Source organism: Phalacrocorax carbo, chromosome 1 (genome assembly GCF_963921805.1).
Source record: "Phalacrocorax carbo chromosome 1, bPhaCar2.1, whole genome shotgun sequence".
NCBI classification, from domain to species: domain Eukaryota; kingdom Metazoa; phylum Chordata; class Aves; order Suliformes; family Phalacrocoracidae; genus Phalacrocorax; species Phalacrocorax carbo.
Genome location: NC_087513.1, coordinates 43,987,507 through 44,009,337, shown reverse-complemented (window position 1 = coordinate 44,009,337; position 21,831 = coordinate 43,987,507). Strand labels below are relative to the sequence as shown.

Genomic DNA, 21,831 nt, shown 5'->3' with positions numbered 1-21,831 from the left:
GCAGAATATCACTTGGTGCTCATGCTTACTGGGTAAATACAACTGCATCAGCATATTGCTTCATGTTCTTCATAAAATATTTATTAGACAAGAGGGAAACATCTTTTGCAGGGTTAATTTCAGCCAGAATTATTTTATTGCTTAGAGTTCTTCTCCAATGGTGTTGTATTTTGAACAGCTGAATTTGAAACCTCAGAATTCCTGTAAAACTCTGATGTAGATTTACGTTTTGCTCTTCAATTTTGAAAGTATAAGCAGGTAATAACTGCTCCCTATGTGCAAATTTCACAGTCTATTTACAGAACTATTTTTCTATGAGAGTTACAGAGGTGTGGATCATAGCCAAAGTTTCTGTATAAAATAAATGTAGTGATAAGGATATAACAAAACCACTCCAAGATTTCCTATCAAAGCAATAACCTATTGTTTCCTGTTTAAGCAACTTGTATAATAAACAGAAATTGATTTGCATCCATTTTTATCTTCACTTTTTCAAGGCAATTTTCCTTCCAGTTATTTCGTGTGACATTTGCTACTGACAACATTCTCTTAAATTATTCAGATGTCTCATTGCTGTATTCATGAAGCTACGATATCTGTAGGGTACGTAAATGCAGCCATATTGAAGTATCTGAGAGGCTGTCACAAACATAATCCCACATCAGCATATTTTTAATTTCATTTTGTTTAATGGGCATTTTGCAAAACCTTTACCTGAGCACACATCACAAAGCAAAGAATTTTGAGCTACTGGGGTGAAGGCGAGATGAGATGCACAAAGCAATTTCATTATCACAAGAAGGTTGGCTGAAATGTTTATATTGGTTCTGAACACACTGTTCTAATTTTCTACTGCATCCTAAATATCACTGATCTGAATAATCATTTTCTTCAGAAAACCAGAGGGATAAAGGGTTTGAGAGATAACAAACATTCATTATTGCTCTGAGTATACAATTACTCTCAGTCCCAAAAGACATTTGGCCTTTGACCTTTTGCTGAGAAACTTAAACATCACCATAGGAAAAAAAGGTAACGCATCAAAATTAAAGGGGCATAAGAGCATCTGACTGCATGCAATACGATGAATCATGAGCTTTCCTGCCTTACGTGATTGTTTTCATGGACGTTGCCGAGAGTGCTCAAATCATTAAATCAAGATGAAGATTGGCTTTTTGTCCTTCAACTTTACATCTATGAGCCCGCAGCCATGAAGACCTGCAGGCACAGACCTGACTGCAGGCAGAATGAACCTTCTGAAATGATCCTCATCATTCTTATCATTAAACAGGGGTTTGCACACAAGTGTAGTCTGGAATAGAAGCCATTCTCCAACATTGTCATCTGATGAAAAAGATTTTAACTAAATAGGGGGTTGGCCTGGTTCTGAAGAAGCAATTTTGTGGATATTTTGCAGCAATTTTATTGCTGCAGCACTGAATGAAGCAGTATTCCCTGCCTGCCCATCGCTTCTGCCTTTGCCCTCAGTCTCTAGCCTAATATAAAATCATGTTGATGTTGACACAGAACATGTATATGGTACAGCTCCATAAATATTTCATAAGCATGCAGTCTTATCTATTTGCCTGTAACAACACGGGAACAGTTCACTGCCCAAAGCAGACCGAAGTCGATGGAAAGATTCCAGTTAATATCCATGAACTTTGGCTCAAGTCCGGTGTCTGCGAAGATTTCCCCACTTGCCTCCCAAAATAACAACCGAGAAAAACATGTAGTGCATAATTTGTGTAGTATGAAATAACGTGCCAGCTATTCCAGACTGGACGACTTTTTCCATATGCTCTGATGAATGCCAAATACTATGAAGCAAAACATGCAGAGCCATCAGCTGTAAACATTAGTGCTGTTTTATATTATAGCATTTTGTCAATGAATGTCAGTTAAATCAAAAGAAACGTTGTATGATATATCATAATTAAATCAAAATTAAATTGCTTAATTATAATATATTGCTTAATTATTTCAGGCCTGGCAGTTGACTATTTTATTTTGTAATAAGAAGACACAATTTGCAGTGATGACTTCAGCTAATTAAAAATTAAGGCAAATGTAATTTATTTGCTTCCAGTTTTGGAGCTGTATTTTGAAAATATATTAGGAGAACAAATTTGAAGTGTTACACTTTCATTTATTCAAAAGAAGGAAAAAATAACAAAACAGAGTTTTCCTCTGATGTCCAGGAACAATTCTCGGTAGAGTCCTCGTGCAGTTAGAGGTCACTATGCCTAATGAGGCATGCACAAATGCTTTGAGACTTGCTACAGAGCCTTTGACCTTTACGGGCCAATGGCACTGTCCTGATATTTTAAATAGGTGTGAAGGAGCTGAAAAAAAATCTTGTCTCAGAAAAAGCTTTCTATAGTAAAGAATTTCCTGAAGAGCACATGCCCAGGCCCTTATAGAGATAACATCTGATGGCTTCTGTTATTGTAATGCTGCAGCTTTTCACAATAATGGTATAAACACTGTGGTATTATTCCAGACTGCAGAGTACTGGATAATTAGATTTAAATGGGCCTTTTATAAAAAAAAAAAGGGGTTACTTTAATGCTGCAGTGCATTGCTGAAGGTAAAGATCTACAAAAAACTAGCACATTATCTGCCATTTATGAAATAGCAGTTGCAAGCAAAAATTTCTTATAGGTTAAAAAATGAAATGTCATAGAATTTGACTATGATTTCCAGTTCAGTGTTCACTACAAAGATTATAGTGCCAGGTATGAAATATTACATGCTGCACGTGCAACATGCAGTCATAGATAAGAGTACATTTGTAGTCATAAATAGAAGTATTTACATGCTTCTGTAAAATACAGCATAGACTGAATTCCCTGAGCATGCTGATTCTTTGGTATTTCACTGCCCATCTATACTACTGCCATGTAACCCTTATAAGACAGGTGCAAAACCAAATAACAAGTATGTGGAATGATTCAAAATAATGCTTATTGTTCCTATACAGAGGTAGTCAAGTGTTGACTGAAAATCCAGAGACGATGATTTGAACCTTTGAGAACTTCACTGTTCCCTATGCAAGAAAAATTCTGATAAAAATTCACATCAGCTCAGACTTCTTCTGAAAAGGAAGCATCTGAATAATACACAAATGCACTCTGGAGATTCACAAGAAGCAAGAGATTTCCTGATGGAGGTACAAAGTATTGGCTGGCTGCCTTAGTGTGCTGGTGCGGATCCTGATGGTGAGAGTTGCATTGGAATGCACCTCTTAAGAGAGTAGTAAAGTAGCAACTACTATTAAGAGAGGAGTAAAGAAGAGGAGTAAGCCTTCAGAGGTGGCTGATTAAGGAGCACGGACTAGCCTCTGGAAATCTGAAAGCTGAAAGAACGTGCTCCAGGGGCAACAGCCTGTCTCTGCAAACATTCAGGCATATCCAAAGTAAGGTGTGGGGGGACTAATCCCATTGGAAAATTTTATTTGTTTAAAATTGTTTTTGAAAAATAAACTGAATAGTGAGAAAATTAATGGGAGAGATGTGGGACGTTCACAGTGATTCACATGAAAGGGGGATTTTCAGGACATGGAATGAGAGCAAAACTCAGAGTAGTGTATCACCTTCTGACAAATCATGGGGACATTTATGATAGAATTACAAAAAAAAAAAAAAAAGAAAAAAGAAAAAAGAAAAAAGAAAAAAAAGGCCCAAAGGGCAACAAAGAAAATCTGTATGGTTTCTGTGTGGTTAAATTACAGCAGGAATACCATAGCAGCTGCTGAAGGACTTAGTGAATACTTAATCCCATGGAAATAAAATTGGTGACATTGCTTTTGCATGGTGGATTTTCAGACAATTTAATTTTGCTCATTCCTCCTCTTATCTGCTGAATACAAACTGGGTGGAGTGAGACAGTGAATGGGTCAGACATTCCATGCTGACCAATCATTCCCTCCCAATGAGAAATTTTCTGGAAAGTATCCTTTTACCTTGCTGCCTTTCAGATATTTCTGCCATACTGAAAATTAAAATCAATGAAATTATTAAAAACATACAAATACAGTGTTACTACGAGTAATTGTATAAGTTTTCAGAAGTCATTGTCCCATTCTTTCAGTGTTTAATGCTGTAACTGTAGTAGAGCTGGTCACTGTACTTCAATAAGCATGCCAAGTACTAAATTGGGATCTATAGCGTTAAACGGTATTTCCTTGACAGCTTATATTTTCAGCATCCCAAACGTGTTCACCTCAGCAGTTACATCCAGCTTGGAACTTATCCAAGAAAGAAAAAAAGAAATCACATGTTAACATCAGTTCTGCTCCTCTGTCATTTTTGTTTACAGCTCCTGTGCACTGAAAGAGAAAGGAACTCTGAGTTTTCAGTGCTGATACGTACAGGGTAAGTACGCAGTGGTACCAGAGAATGGTTTGAAACCACAGTGAAAATTTACCCTATTCCATTAGACTGTTTTTAATATAATTAATACATCATTAAGAAGATGGGAACATTACCAGAATGTCTAAAGTTATCTACAATAAACGATCTCTTCTTAGATTTAAGTATTCTGGGATGTTAATAATATATTTTTTTACTCATTCATCTTCCTATTAATGAAATACACTGTCTTCCCAGCTGCAGTAATGGACAATTATTTTAAAAGACAAGCTCACAAAAGAGACCTTCTTGGTTTTTATAAAATGGATCTGTAACTACATTTTCAGAAGAAAAGAAGGTCACAGTAAAGATGTCATATCACAACAGCCTTTTCACCACTACCACAAAGGCTTACAACGCAATCAGGATTTAGTACTGCTTTAGAGAAGGTACATGAAACGCCCAACATTTCATGGGGAAAAAAGTTCTGATGAAGAACCTTGGTGGGGGAATTCAGGTGTCCTGTCTGTGCTGCTACCGATGCACAAGAAACATCAGAGCAAACCCCCACAGAATCACCCCTGTGCCTCTTTTAGTGGAGGAGAGACATTTCTCTTGCTGCCATATGTGAAACATCAAGTCATTTGACACCTTCTAGATCGCAGCTGGACATCAGCTCTTTAAAACTGTTTTCCAATGCTTGCTACTAATATCACATCAATAGTTTCCTTGGCTTGAATGAACAAACAAGATAAAGCACCTAAATCTCTGCCCAAAAACCCACAGCTACTTTATTGTTCAGTTTTAGAAATGACTATGCCAGTGTGTCCTGCCATAGGAGTATCGCTGGTCCTGGAGCAGGACGGAGGAACTTGGTGTGATAGATAGGAAGAGGATCAAGAGATGGTGAGCCAGCAGGGATGAGGACCCCACATACTGGGAGGATGGCATGTCTGAGCCCAAGTTTAAGCATGTGTGGGGGTAGGAAAGGAGCCACATACCAAGTCAGGCAGAAGAGCTGCAACTCCAAGGTAGCAGAGAGGAAAGCTTGGCAGAAATATTTTTTGACAGTTAGTCAAAACTCTTAGTTTTGGGTGCCAATGGCTAGTTAGATTGAGTTATCTACAGCACAGTCCTGAACTAGGCAACAAATCTTCCCATTATTAGACAAGAGGTCAGTCTGAGTCTCCAGAATTTGCTTAAAATAAGAACAAATATTTTTAGAAAAAGAGCTGAAAGAAACTATCTTGATGGCCAAATCCAAAATATTTTTTTTTAATGTTGAAACATATTTTGCTTCTCTCCTGAGACATCCATTTATTTCCTATTTCAAGCACTTCTGGCAGCATAGCTATCCAGAAGTTTTGTGTACATAGATACGAATTTCAGCCGGGTTCTTCTCTAATAGTCAGGCAAAGCAACAATGAGTATCTGAAAAGTCATGAGAAAATGAAATACTGTAAAATTTCAAGTCTAATATTCACACTGAAAGCCTATTACCTGAATATGAACTATATCTAAATAGTAGCCAAATCTTTGTGTACCCTGCTTAACCTATTTCACTTTTTAAATTCATTGTATATCTAATAAATGTCAAACATGCATAGAATAGTTCACAGTTCTCTGTCACGATAACCACATTTTATTTAACTGAAATCATTACAGCATACAATTTCATCTCTAAGCATGTTTCAAAGCTAACCATATAATGTCATAGAAAATTACCTGCCCAGTGGACAGTAAACGATCTGAATGTTTTGGGAGGGATATGGACCCTGTGAATGTTGGAGAAAGACAAATTCCTCAGTACATGGCACAATCTACATGTTTCTCTTTCAGCTTCCTTGTCACCCATTATTAAATACAGCAGAACTGTTCAACATACAGGGCTCTGAAATATCTTATGCTGCAGAGTCTGTGCAAGAGAAACTTTGGCTCGCATCTTTAGAAAGAACCTCAGTTTGATATGTAATCTACGAACACGTAATCACTGTATATTTTGGGGTACCAAGCTATGCAAAATTATATTTTCAGACTCACTCCTTAAGCTGTTGATAAGACTGCCATTAATTTAAATGACAACAGTGAAGCCAACATCATTTTCTTTCCAGCTAAAAGCCATAATTTTTTGACTCTGCTTCAAACTTGCACTCCTGCAATGCCGAAGAGCACATGGGAGCCAGAAGAGTCACAACAGCTTACAGAGAAACATAAAAATTAAGAGCAAGGAGCACTGCAGCAAGTCAAGAGTGGTAAGTCCCTTGCACAGATTCTATATAAATGCCTGTTTCCCTGACCATGTTCTGAAACTCTTATTTTCCCCTAAGCATACAATATTTCTTAGTTGTGTATTTCTTTTGATTTTTAGATGTAATGGGGCTAGAGACAGCCCTGTCTCTCTGGATGTTGACATTGTTGTCTTTTTTTAACAGCAGTGAGGTTACAAAACCTGTCAAAGCATCAGAATATGTATAATTTAACCCTTCTGTCTTCCTCTACTACTGCAATTCCGCTTCAAAATGACTGAGGTCCTTGATAATAGCTAGTTATGACTAGGAATAAGGGAAAGAAACTACAGTAATTTCCTCCCACATGATCGTTCTGTCATCTTTCATGCTTGCATCTTGTTTCCTGAAACTGTAATCTGCATTTCTACTCCCCTGGTATTTACTTCCAGACTTCCTTTATACAGCGGTGTAAGACAAAAGAATTCATATAAAAATTAGTGTTCAAGTTCATTTAAGCGTGAAATTCTAACACAGTCCACAGAGAATTCTTGCTGTTCCAAAATCATTTTAGAATAATCCTACAAATAATGAAGCCCTTTATATCAATAAATTCCTGGTTGTGTACATTGCATAAAATCAATTTATATTCATATATTTGGCTCATGTCCAATCAATGGCTCTAATAAAGCCTATAAACTAGTAAAGTGCCATAGAGATTAACTATGACATGGTAAAATTCATAAGGAACAACACAACAGAAGTTGTAAAATAATACAGAGAAACACTATTAATATTCTTGTTTTGGTATCTGTAGGTCATAGCTCTAAATTCACTATTTTATCTTTGAATTTTCCTTCTATTGAGATTTCCTATGTGTCCCAGTTTCTCCACTCAGTTATCACCAGGTAGGTAAAATTAATTAGGAACAAGCAGGAACTAAGGAACCAAATACGGGGAGCTGAGATGTGCAGTTCAGTGCTCCCTCGCAGATTAGTTACGTCTTGGACTTAGGTTGTGAAGTAATTGTCACCTCAGAGTGTGATTCTACTCTGACAAGTGACTATATAAAAATGGCACCTTCTTTCTGAAAAAGATCTGCTCCCTATGTATATTCAGTCATATATGCTGAATTTAATGAGTACCACATTCCAACTTCTCTGGTTTTTTCCCTATTAACACGTGCAGTATCAAAAAGCCAAGAAAACAAGGAGAACACAATAAGATCATATTCCTTCTCTGCATTATGAATGCAATGATAAACTAAATTTCAATGACCAGTTTGATTATGTCTTTGAGAAGCTACTGCAGGTTACAGTTACAGCTAAAGGCATGGGATAATATCCTTGTAGCCAAACACATGAAATTCGGGCTGCATTACTTGGTGGTAGGTGGGAGAAGGAAACAGCTCAGCTAGTTTTCCAGATCCTATGATAAAATTACATGGCTGGCATTTAGAAAAATGCAAACAGTTGGTATGTGGCATTAAAGCTTTTAAGATGTGTCACCCAAGTGTACTAATGGGAAAAATACTCACATGTGAGTGAATTTTGTAGATCAAGCTTTGCAAATTCTGTGCAAGAAAAGATTCAGACTTTTCAGATATATGCATTCTAGTTTTAAAAGATCTCAGGAGTTCATCATACAGACATCAATCAGACACATGTAAAATACCTGTGTGTACACAAATATATCTCTCTGTATATATACATCATAGGTATATTCCTCCCACGTGTGCATTAATGATATGCTACTATGCTTGCTATAAGGTGACTAACCAAGTATTATGATTTCACTGTCCATAAAGCAAACAATGACAGTTTGACTCCAAAAATTTTCTTGTAAACAGATGGTGGGTTTGTGGGGAAATACACAGTTTTCATAAATTGTGATGCAGATAGAAAGATTTTTCAGGGTTTTCTCCGGCCATATCATATCAGCACTGAAATCAGGAACATCATTGCAAAACCATGAACATAAGCTGATTGACTGTGACAGGTTCTGTTAAATGCAGCTACATGAAAATTATTGCTTCACGAATGTCACCAGTCCATTAAAGACAAGCATGGGGGCGTAGGAAGCATCTGCATTTAGATTTGGTTTTTAAGTTAAAAATAAAAATTAAAGTTATTTGATATTTATGGTTAATTACTGTACTTACGCTTTGTAGGCAATCATCTTATCAGCACATGGAAGAAAAATAGTGGAAATTGGAACTAATTGTCCTATAATGACTGATACTTTTTCCTCCTGTTGAGAACGATATACCGTCATCCAATAGCTTTCCGCACACAGCAGGAAGGAGAATTATCAATCAATTACATGACAATTAATTCCTAACTTGTAACATTTTTCTACCGAATAGAAGATAAAAGATCCTAATTTGAGAAATAATAATCATGCATTCCCTACAGTGCTTTGGAAAGCCATCTGTTTAAAAGATGTCCTTATACATATCTGAAATTATTTTAACAACTGATAACCGTAAACTAAGGCAGTTTGTAAGGCGTTAGTGTAAGTACTACTTCCTGCTGTTAGTCCAACTACTTCTTGTTCTGCAATTATTTCTGCAGATGAACGATTTAGTAAGGATCCCGTTCACAAGACTATTGTATCCAACTCACGCATGAGCATTACGAGAGAAAACAACTTCAGAATAAAGATGAGGAAGTAACAAAACAAAAGGAAAAAGGAAAACTACTTGGATGTTTTTTGTTTAAATAAAGTTACGGACTGAATGGCAATTTAGGGTTTTTAATAAATATAAAACTTTCAGGTTTTTGCACACAGAAATGTTTGGTGTGGCCACGTTCCCACCTCCTCTCTAGACCAGAGAAAGCTCACATGATGTAGCTTTGAATTCCTTTGGATAGACAGAAGACCTTAGCCTAAGGTTACCTTCATTGAGTGAGTTCTCCTATCACCGAGTTTTGCATACAAGTGTGTTGCTGCCTCCATTCATCTGTGCTTCACTTACAGGGAAGTCATTGCTGTTCAGCAGAAAAAAAGGACTTGCATGCCCGCCTTCAGGAGAGGATACGAACTTCACCTTGAAGAAGGTGCTCAAGACAGTTCAGAGGAGGAGCAGGATTTATGACTCACTCCTGTTTTTAGCATGCCCTGCTGATTAGGCAGCTTCCCACTCAGCATGCTGGCTGCTGAGCAACCCATTCTGAGGTACTCACATCTTCCGGATATTATATGGGAAGCTTGGTCTAAAGCTGTAATACAGCCCAAGGTTGTAGAGAGTAGGGGTATTTATATGCACAATGTCAGGGATCCTCTAATCAAATCCACAACCTGGATTTGCTCTGCTTATATAAATAGGATGGCAAAAGCAGGCTGGTGTCTCTGTCTGATGGTATGACCCTTCTGGGTCATGAATATTCCCCCACTTCCATCTGGAAATTCAGTACAGCTTTGAAAGAAACTTGGTGAACTGAGGCCAACTGAGATGCCTGGGCTGAATTCTGAAAGCAGTCCTCCTGAGTGCCTCATGTGGGATGGCAGGTAAAGTCCCAGCGCATCATGCCCTTTAGACTGAGGGATGGATCTACCCTACATTTGGACATGAGTCTGCAGTAGCATTCTGACTGAGGCAGTGATTGATAGACCATTCTGCCTCATTAGCCACTTACTGCTGCAGGAGGGCAACTAAGGTTAGCACGATTGCCAAAACCACCTGAGGAGATAGGAATCCTACTTAACAGGCATGGCTGATTTATTGCTGTGACTGGCTTTCCCAGTTTTGTTCTGAGCGCTTCTTCCTTCTGCCCAATACAGTGCTCTCTATTTTAAACCATTGGCTCTGTGTTTGTTGAGGGGAAAGTGCTGTTCATCAAAAGCCTATAAGTAGGATAATTCAGTTTTTCAAGTTTGTGGATGGAAACTTGAGCAAATTTTACTTAACCTACTGGTAATTAAACTTAGACCACTCTGAACACCTCATCGGTTACAGGATGGTTACAGGAGTGTTGGTTTTTAACCCTGTGCAGCAGGTAGTGCTATTGCGGTTAGATCTCTAGCAGCTAAACACCTTAGAGCACATTGTCACATACCCTAAGTTTTCCTGTAGATTTAGCTGATTGAGCTAATTGTCCAACTGGGACATCAGAAGAAGGGCTGTGTGTACGCCGAGTGCTATACAGTTAACATTCAGGCAGAAAAACAACAGTTCTAAGTGAGCAAATGAACAGGAGAGAACCTAAGAGTTCTTTGTATAGACATCTTATTGATATAATAAAAAAAACCTCTTCTGTTTCAGATCTTATTTTCTTTGATGATCATGTTGTCTAATTGAACACTTCAATGTGATAATGTTTTTTTTTGTTTGTTCAGCTTTCTTTTTTTCTCCCCCATTTTGTTTATTGCAAAGCTCTATATACAGCTATGGCATTATAAACATTTATTGGTCACAAACCCTAACCTGTAGCCATGATCCACTTAAAAATGAAACTAAAAAACTTACTGAGCATAGGTGCAGAGGAAAATAAGATTATCTGTTGTCACAGAGCACAGAACAAACAGTTACGCATTCAGCCCACATTTTTAGGTTACCATAGCTGGTGTATGGCCATGCACCTTTATCAAACTTGTAGCTGAAAACCATATCATTTTTACTATTATGTGATCTGTGGCCTGCTGAGCACTGTGTGGCAAAGCAGACTTGCAGTTGGGGAGCTTCAGCGCTAACCGTACACATTCTCCAAGGTCGTGCGCTACCACTGCTTGGCTGGTAAAATTAGCCAACACAGAGGATGACCCAAGGCTGAGGTTTATGCTCTCTTCTGCTCCACGTGCTCAAGAGGAAGAAGTGGCCAGGACAGACAAGTGATAATTTTAACTTAATTTCCAGCCTCTGGTAGCTGTTTTTTTGCCCTCTGCTTTCAAAGTGTATTGCTCTGGAAAAGGATGAGGGTACTGAGTCAAAACAGAAGCAGGATGTAGGGAAGCTGGCATGATCTTTAAGACCCTTTCAGTACATGTGCTTCTGCTTTGTGGCATGGGCATTTTGTCTTCATGAAAGCATGTAAACACAGGACTGGAAACAAATGATAATGCCAGCACTGCTTGCAAGAGATTGGTTGACTATAATGAATGTAGCACTAATTATTAAAGACATCCTTGGCTTTCTCTAGAAATCTTGCAGCCAAGAGCTTTCCAGCGATTATACCTACATTACAAAAAGGGAGCACAAAAGGATTCAACACGATTGATGAAATTGTTTGCTTTCTCTTTAGAAGCGAGTAATAAATAAGTTAGCATTTCAAAGTTCTGTGAAGAGAAAAGATATTTGAGAGAAAGCACACAGATGCATTGTTCTGTAGCACGGGCATTTGATGAGCTCCAGAAATCTCTTTGGAAGAGAAAAGATGTATTATAGTGTGTGAAAAGAAGAAATCTTCAGTATCAGGCTGTTATCTAGTTGCTAAGGGCTGGTTCTTGATGAAAACAGAGCAGAATAGAATGGATAGTTTAAGCACTGTGAGGTAAAAGCAGAAAATTGGACTTAGAGCACAAGGGATATTCACAATGGCATAAAAGTGGATGCAGCAAAATGTTAAGAATGTGACAAGAAAAAGATTATCATAAATATGAAGAGACGAAAGTCAAAGTTTTGCCTTCACTTCGACAAAGCCCTTAGAGAAAAAAATACCTGGGGAATTAGCCCTGCTGGAATGTACATTAGCAAAGAGGAGAGAAAGGTGAAAAGGAGAATACCACTTCAAGGTAATTTTAAACCAAGTAGCAACTACTAAACCTTTAATTATAAGCCTATAATTCTTGTTTATCATTAATTGCTAGCAAAAAAAAAAAAAAAGAGATAAAAGCTTGAAACAGCGTGGTTTTGAACTTCATTGTTTTCATGATTTTGCTGCCAAAACCCAAATAGAATAATTTAAAATTATTTCAACCTAGACAAAGACTACTTTTTCTGTAAATGGAAAGGTGTATAATCTAATTCTTTTAACACACACACACACACATTAAGTAGCACTTTTTTCTTGTCGTCTGCCATTTTCAAAAGCAAAGTTCACAGAGCACCTAAAGAACAAAAATCCAAGGCACCTCTGTGGAAGTCAGGAACACATGCAGCTTCCTTGTCCTACACGCACACAATCCAGCTTTCCTTGAAGGGTTTAACAAATCCAGAACCAGGTTGAGAAGTATGTCCCCACCGAAAGTCCCTTCCTATGGAAACCTGGGCTAATGTGGCATCTGTGTTTCAGCTGTTATCAGCTGTCACAGTAGGAGAGAGAAGCAGCATTTATGGCAACGAGTGATATTTGTTTTTGATCCACAAGCACAAGCACTAACTGGAATTTTCATCACCTTTTCAACCATTTGAAAACAATAATTGTTAGCTCTGTTAAATACCTTATCTTTCTAAACCAATACTCTCAAAATGCAAATTGTAGTCACAGCTGCAAAGGAAATCTACTGCCAAAATACACCACTGGGAAAGAAGAAAATATAGTGGCAGCTGGCTGTCTCCAAAGAGGGAGAGTGTCATCTCTCTGAAACACTGTTGGCTCTTGTAGAAGAAATGCTAAAGAGCAACAAACTGCAATATCAGCCGGCCACTGGCTGACAGTGGATGTTGCTAATGGGAACAAACTGGAGGCTGGGACTTCAGTAGAAGGAAAGGATAAGGAGGGCTGAAACACTGGGATGCCTTTGCAGGCACACAAGGTGAAATTTTAGTCACAACATGTAGCGTAAAGATGCTTTTTTGGTTAGTTTGGATTCAACAAGTATTCTTCACCTCTCTCACTCAAACATTTCTTATTTTTTGTGTTTGCAGATTCCTGACTAAAGCGCAGTGATTGCTTCGTTGGCTATTTGCTTATTCCAGTCTCATAAGTTTATCATTAGCAGGGGATAGTTGAAGGAACAAAACTCAGGACGGTGATGTAGCCCCTTAGCGTAACTTCACCAACCAAGCTGTGACGGTGTAACATTTCAAGAAGTGCATGTTGCCTGTGACATGGGAATAGCTGAACACAGCAGCATTTCTGCTGACATAGTGGACTGGATTCAAAGTGGGGACCTATGATGTGAGACACTGCAGCTGACAAGAACTGCCCTACAGCATTAAGTCCTCTGGTCAGAGCTCACTTCAGAGGAAACTTACCTACGGCTGTGCCACAAGAACACTTAAGTTATCATCTCAAACTCTCAGTAGGTATCCCTAAGGCCTTCATTTTTCTACTTTTTTATCTAGCATAACAAGAACCTCTATGATCATTACCTATTTTACTGTGTTGTTTGCAATGCTTGAATCAAGAACTTTTGGATTTACAATACAGCCACTTTCCAGCTCAGTTCAGAATGAGCAGCAGTAGCTTCTGAAGCTAGCCTACATGGGAAGAGAACAGCACATATTTTGCCTTGCTACAAAACCAGGGAAGAGAGTAGGGAAATAATGGATATTTCCGTTCTGTTTACTAAAGACTATTGCCTAGCGTTTAGAGCAGTGGTTAGAACCATGACAGTTAGGTACACTTATCTATTTCATTCTTTCTGACAGACAAACGTGGTACAGTAGGTGAAGTCTGCTTCTTTCTGTTGAAGCCTTCTCACACTTCTTGTGACAAGCCATCCTGTGACAAAGTGGGAAAGTGATACCTGCTGCGAAATGAGAATCTGGTCAATAATAAAGGTTGTGAATTATGCTGAAATATATATACTAGCCTAAAAGGCATTTAGGGTTGCATTTACACCATCTACATCTACATGTGTAGCCTCACTGGAAGCCATGACATGTTGTAGCAGGCCTTCTGTTTGGATAATCAGAACCAGCCATCAGAACCAGCACCCTAGGGTGCACTGCAGCAGCATCTAGGTGCAGACAAGGTTAGACACAGAGACTCTCCTTGTCGTCACCTGATATCCCAGCACAACCTGGATTAACGTCTGCTTCTTTTTAAGTAAACTACTTGCACCTTTTTAAGATGCTGCTTCTGCTTATTTGGTGTTTTAAGCCTTGCCACTTCCCTTTGTTCATGGCTGTCATTTCGCCCCCCTTTTCCTTATCCTGGTGTGTGACTCATGCTACCCCAAGAATCACATTTCTCTGCTTCATTAACCATCTTCAGCCTAGCTCTTTAGATCCCTCCTCCAGACATTCTCTCTCCTGTTCTCTATTCTTCTCCTCTTTCTTACCTCAGTTTCTGTGTATTAATAAGAGATTTTCAGAAAAAGAAAGTGAAATGTAGATACTTAGCTATCATTCACGCCTTTGAAAAATCTCCTCCTACACCTTCATAATACTCTTGCTATGCAGCAAAACCCTTTCTTACTTTTAACTCCCCTCCTTCTCATCAACTGTCCCTTCCTTCCTCTGTTTGCTTTATTGGGTTTTGCTTATCTAACTGAGGCCACAGCTATGCCAGTAGATCTCTGCAGTGCAGACACATCAGCAAAACTTCTAAGGTACGCCGTTATCCTAACAGAAAGGGATTTTGTCAGCCTGCATTACCCAATTTCAGAAGACACTGTAACTTCACCAGCAAACATGCCTCCTCTTCAGCACTCATCCTACCTACACACGCAGGAACAGGCCAGCACAGTTACAGCAGACAAGACTTCAGACAGTCCTTGATGCAGAGACTGTCCTTTCAGAACAAACAGACAAACAAAAAAAACCAACAAAGGATGTTACTTACAGTGCAAGAGAAATATTTGATAGAATGCATTTATAGATCCTGATACTCTGCATCTATCTAATGGCCTAAGGAAGTGGTTCAGTTTGCAGAGTATAACTTCAACTGCTCAGCACTTCATCAGGGGCAAACATATCTACTCATTTAGCATAGCTAAATAGAGAATAGCATAACCAAATCTTTTCAGGTCTTTTTCGTAAGTTGCAACTGGTTAGGAGTGGTGGAAATTTTAATTTAAAATGGCTGTCTCTTAAAAGATTTGTGTTAAAATTCATTATAATAGCATAGAAAATAAAGGACTGTTTTTTAGTATACCTAATCATCTCCTTGTGCATTGCAGTCTAATGATGCTGTACAGAATTTAATTGGCTATATTTTGAGCCCACCACTTCCACTTGTAATGGAAACTAATACTGAAAAGGTAAAAGGAAATTGTAGCTTGGGAACCATCAGGAACAATTTTAAACTTTTGTTAATATAAATTTCTGTAAACTCTTTTGGGTTTATATTTTAACAAGTTTCTTTGATTATGCTCTAGGCATACACAGCCAAGAAACTCTCTGTCTTGAGACATGAGAGAGAGGGGAAAAAAGGTATTTTGTGTAAACAGAGAGAGATCGGATGTACCCTTTGGGAAGTGAATTGCAATGTGACCTGAACAGTCTTAGCCCACACACTGAATCCTCTCTTCTGAAACTACCTTCACTACCCTTGGAAAGCCACAAAGTCTCATTCCTTTGTGCACTTATCAAATTGTCTGCAGTAAAGGGTTAGGAGTAATTTCCCATGTGACAGATTACTCCACAACAAGCTGGTTTAGGATTCCTTGCATGTCTATTTGAAGCATCTGATTCTAAATACTGCCAGACATTATATACTATATTGGATGGTTACTAACCTATATTAAACCAGATGGAATATAGGATTAATCTTGTATAGTAAATCTCTATATTTCTGTATACTCATAAACATGGAACAGCGCTTGGCCATAGTCCAAGATCTACTACATTTCTGTTGCATACTTTACACACAAAGTATGAATCACGGTTAGGCCCTCTAAATTCGAGGAAGTAATAGTAATCCAACTCATCTTCATATAATTATACTAAAATGGCTATAATGCTCAAGAAGCCGAGAAGTTAAACAACCCAATTCACTTCTGATATTAGAATAACTGCCTTTTCCATCCTATAGTAATGTATTGCGTATTGCTTTGAAGTAATTTTAATGATCACCACCTAGTGCCTGGTATATTCAAGGCTAACCATGAGGTTTTTTTATATGTTAAATGACACTTTCTGTTCTTATTGCCTGGCATGGAATTTTTTGTTTGTTTTGCTTTATTTTTATTGAGTAAGGCAGGGATATAAAGCAGAGGAAAAAGGAAGAGTTAATGTTTGAAAATAATCTCTTCACATTAGCCACTCAATAATAATCATCACAGATCTTGTTCGGAACGCCTGAAGACAATATTGCCTGAGTACATCTCAAACTGCAGATTGTAGCAGATCTCTTATGTTTCGGGTAGATCTGATTGAAATGTTTTGCAGTTTAAAGAGAATAAACTATAAGTAGTTAAAAAGGGATTCTTCTTGTATGCAGTAATCACCTTCCTTGTCTTGGGAGGAGCTATGAGAACTGTGAGTGAGAACTGAGAAAATAATGTAGTTAATATACAGAGTTTGTAAACGAGCAGAGTTCTGGGCAGCCAAACATTATTTGTTAATGAACTGGCCCAATACAGAGAAGGCCAGTTTTGAACCAAGAAAACTTTTTTGTTAAAAAAAGGAAGCAGACTCTGTTTTGACATCTTTGTTGTGCTGCACAGCTTGGTAAACTGCACAGCAGAGATTTTTTTGGTGGGTTCAGTTTCTAAGCTCAGAAGAGAGACTTTCTCTGGCATGCTATGTCATTGGGAGAGCAAACTGGTGAATCACTCTCAAACTGTGAAGCTTATGAATTCCACAAGCTGCAGGCATTGGACATAGTTCAAAGATCTCACAACCTTTGCAAATTTAACAACCTTGGATTTTCCCCTTGAAAACAGGAAAACAAAACACAAGACTTAAAGGTACCAAGAAAAATACTAAAAGTGTTAATATTTGTTTGCAAATTCTACCTTTGGTTATGCACTTTTGACATTTCAATTTGTTCATCTCAAGATGCTTGCTTCAAAATTTAGAATAATTTCTATTCACTAATTTTCTGGCTTTATACTATGAGCTCTAGGTAGCCCACTATTTCAGTTCAATAAACATATAAATGTAATAGGTTTCACAATGGCATGTGTTAGTTTGGTTTTTTTTGAGAAATCAGTCGAAATATTTGTAAGACAAAATACTGCAAAATTTAGTAAGCACAGATTAGCAATGGGCTGTGGTATTTGATTTACATTTAAAAATCCTAATTAAGGTCATTCATTCATAAAGACTACAAATTTGTACATCTCTGAGAGTTGAAAGTTAATAAAAAATTTCCAACTTCATAAAAACTCCTAGTGGATATTCACCTGCTAACAAAACAAATATTTCCAGCAAAGAGCAGATAATAATGTCACATTTATTACAAAGGTATTAATAAGGCAGTTCAATCCTAAAATTTATGTATGCCAGCACATAAGGCTCATAGAAATTTTAAGTCATGACACTACGTCATGTTTTGTTTCTGTTTGTGTTTCAGTGAATTCTGATATATAGAACACAGATTACTCTAAGATGCTTCACGTTTTTAGTGATGTAGCAGGAAGGAAACAAAATGCCATCATATTAAAACTATCACCAGCTACAAACTGTAGGCAGCAAAATTGTCACTTTAGCTTATGTTTTGCGTTTCCTGTCTCCCAAATGCTTAGAAGACTTCTTGGGATTTATGCAAGATATTTTCTCTCTCTAAAGACACATTAATAGCGCCCTTTTTATTGTCTACATTCTAGTTGTCTCATATGATTTGAATCCCAAAATATCTAATCAGAAATCTTGATTTCTAATTCATCTTTGAAGTTTGGATGCATTTTTCATAAGTTCTAAAAATAAAGAGTTCTCTCTTCTGCAGTGGCATGCCATGCATATGTATGAAGGCACTGTGACAAAATTCCGAGGCATTTTAAGAAATGTAAATGGAAGGGAAAACATAGTAGCAAAATATGATGCAGCATTTTAGTCTTTTACATATGGGAAGTCTTTGAATATATCAATATAATTAAGGGGAACCCAGTGACAATGGCAGACAGAACAGGGTCATGCACTGTGGACTGTTAGAGGTACAGTCTAAAAGTGAAGTACTCATTTTGTGGAACATAACGTCTTACTGGAGTGTGTGGATATGCTTAAACAATGCTCATCCCAATTACACCAAAAAACAAATAAAAGGGAAAGGATGAATCTTCTGAAAACTGCTATTATTGAGAATGACTGATTCACAGAGTTGTGCAAACTTAGTTCACTGTTCCCATGTTAAAAAAGCTCAGCTTAATTGTGTTAGATGGGTAAGATCGTATGAATGAGCCTTTTTTGTTTGTTTGTTTTTAGAACAAGTTGTCGATTTTTGTACAGGCTCCGAAAAAATTCCCACTGGTAGAACAGAGTACCTCCCACTTAACCGTAAGAAAAACTGAAAAAACCCTATGAAAATAGCTCAGAGGACAGGAAGAGCATTAAAGGGATGCTTTCATAGACAGATATCTACAAAAAATGCTTCCCAGGAGACCTTTTATAAGAGATGATGCGTATGTGTGTAAATAAGCATTTTAGAAAAATGCTCTCAAATATTACAAAAACACTACAACTCTTCAATTTTTGAAGAAGTTTGCTGAAGAAGTGAGATTACAGTGCTTGACAGTGTCATAGAGTCCTTTTTAGACATTTTTCAAAATCCTCTTAAATTCAGTTCAGGATGTTTCTCTTCCTACATTTACAGGAAGATTGTTCCTGAATCTCATTATTCTCATGGTTGGAAAGCTTCCTTTAACTTCCAGTCTAAGTTTATTCACGGCCAGAGTTGTCTGTTAGCTTCAGCAGTATTTTCCCCTGCCGGTATTTATATAATCAATACTTTTCAATATTCCTCTTAATCGTCCTTTTGCTAGAGTGAACAAGATTGTTCTTTTTGTAAAATTCAGGTTATCCAGTCCCCTGGTGGTCTTATTAGGTATTTTCCTATTTTTCAGCATTCTCTTCTCAATCTGGACACATCATACCATTCTTGAGAGCATCTGATAAAGAAACAGAGCCTCAAAAGAGGTAGAGTGCATGGATGGCACTGAACCTATGATGACACAAGTAGGCCACTACAATTACTGTGAAATGTAGTTTTGCCTTGTGCAGCTGCTACCTATGATCATCTTTATCCTCTCTTCATTATGCACCTACATTTAAGTGTTATTTTAGGCCCTGCTTGCTGAACCCCTTCCCACTGTCTGCTCCTGGCACCTCAGGAGCCTGGCTTTGTAAAGCATTTCTAAGGCACTGAAGAGACAGAATAGAAAATAGCTATTAAAAGCTGAAGAATAATTTTATTGCCTGAAGCTAAACATTTTTCTGACCTAAACATAGCCTTCCCTTTAATGACAAGATTTAAAAAAAAAAAAAAAAGAAAAAAAGAAAAAAAAGAGTCTGTTTAGGTTTGTACGTGGAGATTGGTGCATCTGAACAACTCCATATGAGGGCTGGTAATACCCAGAAGTGGCATTCCCAAATAACGCCTTTTCAGCCGTATCTCCTGACTAGGCAGAGAGATTCTTATCCACTGTTCCCTTCATCCATTGGAGAAGAAAGAAGAGGCACACAAAAATTCAGGTAAGGTATACAAAATCATTGAAGAGTTGACTAAGCAATGGCTATGCAGTGGCGCCTAATATTCCAATATTCAGTGCACCCCACTAGAACACAACTCTTTCCACCGTCTTCTGTTGTTGTGTAATATCTATTAAGAGACTCTGGATAAGAATATTGTGGAGTGTAGTGATCAAACGCTAGAAAAAGTAAATAGCAGAACTCAACTTCTTGTAAGAGAAATAACTAATTAAATAGTAATGGGCATGGAATCAAAAACCTGTGAGGCTATAAATCCCCCAACCCTGTATCTCTCAAAGCTCAATATTAACATTTAAACTCAGTGAGCATTTAAAAGGACTAGTGCTGTGTTCCTCTTTGACCTTAATTGATGTTTCAGACTGGCATTTCAGTCTCCTGAAGTCAGCTCCTTCCCCTGACACTGGCAGTACCAACAGGAGGAAGAAAAGCCTGGGCTGAATTCAGATGCATGTTTCCTTCTCCTCTTTACAGGTGATGATACCTCAGGACAGAATTAGCATCTGCCCACTCCTGTTCCTCCTACTGCAGAGGGAATTCAGTACTACTGCTGATGGGGAGCAGACAAATCTGCAGGGAAAGCACTAACCTAAAAACGCCTATGATGGGAAGGAAAAGGAAATCCTGAAAGGGGCAAGTATCAAGGGATAAAACTGAAGGATAAAGCACTTAAAAAGTGCTAGAGGTAATAAAGTAGTCATGGAAGAAGGTGACAGACAGAGAGGTGTGATTGTTGACTGCAATTCAGGAGAGAGAACAGAAAAACAAAAGAAGAAGAACAAAGTGAGAGAAAGATTCTAGGAGAAAAGGTGAAATATGGAAGAGGGGGAAACAACGCAACAAAAGAATGAGTCATAAGTCCTAAGAAAGGTCACAAGAAGGAAAATAAAAAGTGCAAGGAACGAATAAATATAAATTACCCAGCACTGAGGCTCTCTCAGGTGGTCTATTTATTTAAACCACCATCCTCAGAACACATTCTACAGATCTTTCAATTTAAAAAGTGTGAAGTCTTGTTCTGATCCCACCTATTGCATAATACTGTTGAATATGCTGGCTTACATATTTAAATAGTGAAAGAAGGAGGAAGAGAAATCATAATTTATTTGTACTTTTTGCCATCTTCTGGCAAAGTTACAAACCTTTGGACTTGGCACCTTAAAACAGTTTGAAGTAACTGCATGCATCGCAGAGAGGCCTCTCAGTGAGGACCTTTTCCCTCCCCAGGGTGCCAGGAGGCAGATTTCCTCTTGGAAAAGAAACAGGGCCAGGGAGGAGGGAGAGGCGAGGAGAAGGCATGTTCCTTGCTGTCTAATGCCATGTACAAGGTGTCTACATGAAGCATTCAAAGGACAGCAATGGATTCCTCCAGGGGCTCCTTTGAGTCTTCCCAAGATGGAGCATCTCTTCATTTCCTTTGGCAGACAGACTATTAGGCAGGGTGAACAGTCTTCCACAAGCCTGGGTAAGGAGCCTTTGTCTCATTCTGACTCCTTTTTCTTGCATGCAGCTATACAGACTTAGGAATGAGGTGGTCACAGGCACCCCAGCAGTGGACTGACTTCAAGGAATTTCAGTTCTAGCACTAACACCTGGTTCTCAGAGAGAAATATTACTTAGAAAGACAAACAAGGATAGCACTTTTTTGTTTCTTTCCACAGATCACTAAAGAAATCGCAGTAGTCAGCCAGCAAGAATGCAGGATTCAGTAGCACCATGCGGCGACACTGAGTGTAAGGTGCTCAAGCCCACAGTGGTCTCCTGGGTCCTCACCTCGGTC

The 21,831-nt window shown here is 38.1% G+C and overlaps 1 protein-coding gene and 1 long non-coding RNA gene across 5 annotated transcripts in view; one reads left to right on the top strand and one right to left on the bottom strand.

The window, feature by feature from the left end:
* SYT1 (synaptotagmin 1) overlaps positions 1-21,831 on the bottom strand; it is a 362,867-nt gene that overhangs the window by 136,235 nt on the left and 204,801 nt on the right. The window lies entirely within an intron of this gene.
* Positions 13,401-19,488, top strand: LOC135314348 (uncharacterized). Its single transcript, XR_010373869.1, has 3 exons — positions 13,401-13,759; positions 18,771-18,842; positions 19,409-19,488. It is a non-coding gene; the product is annotated as an uncharacterized LOC135314348 (long non-coding RNA).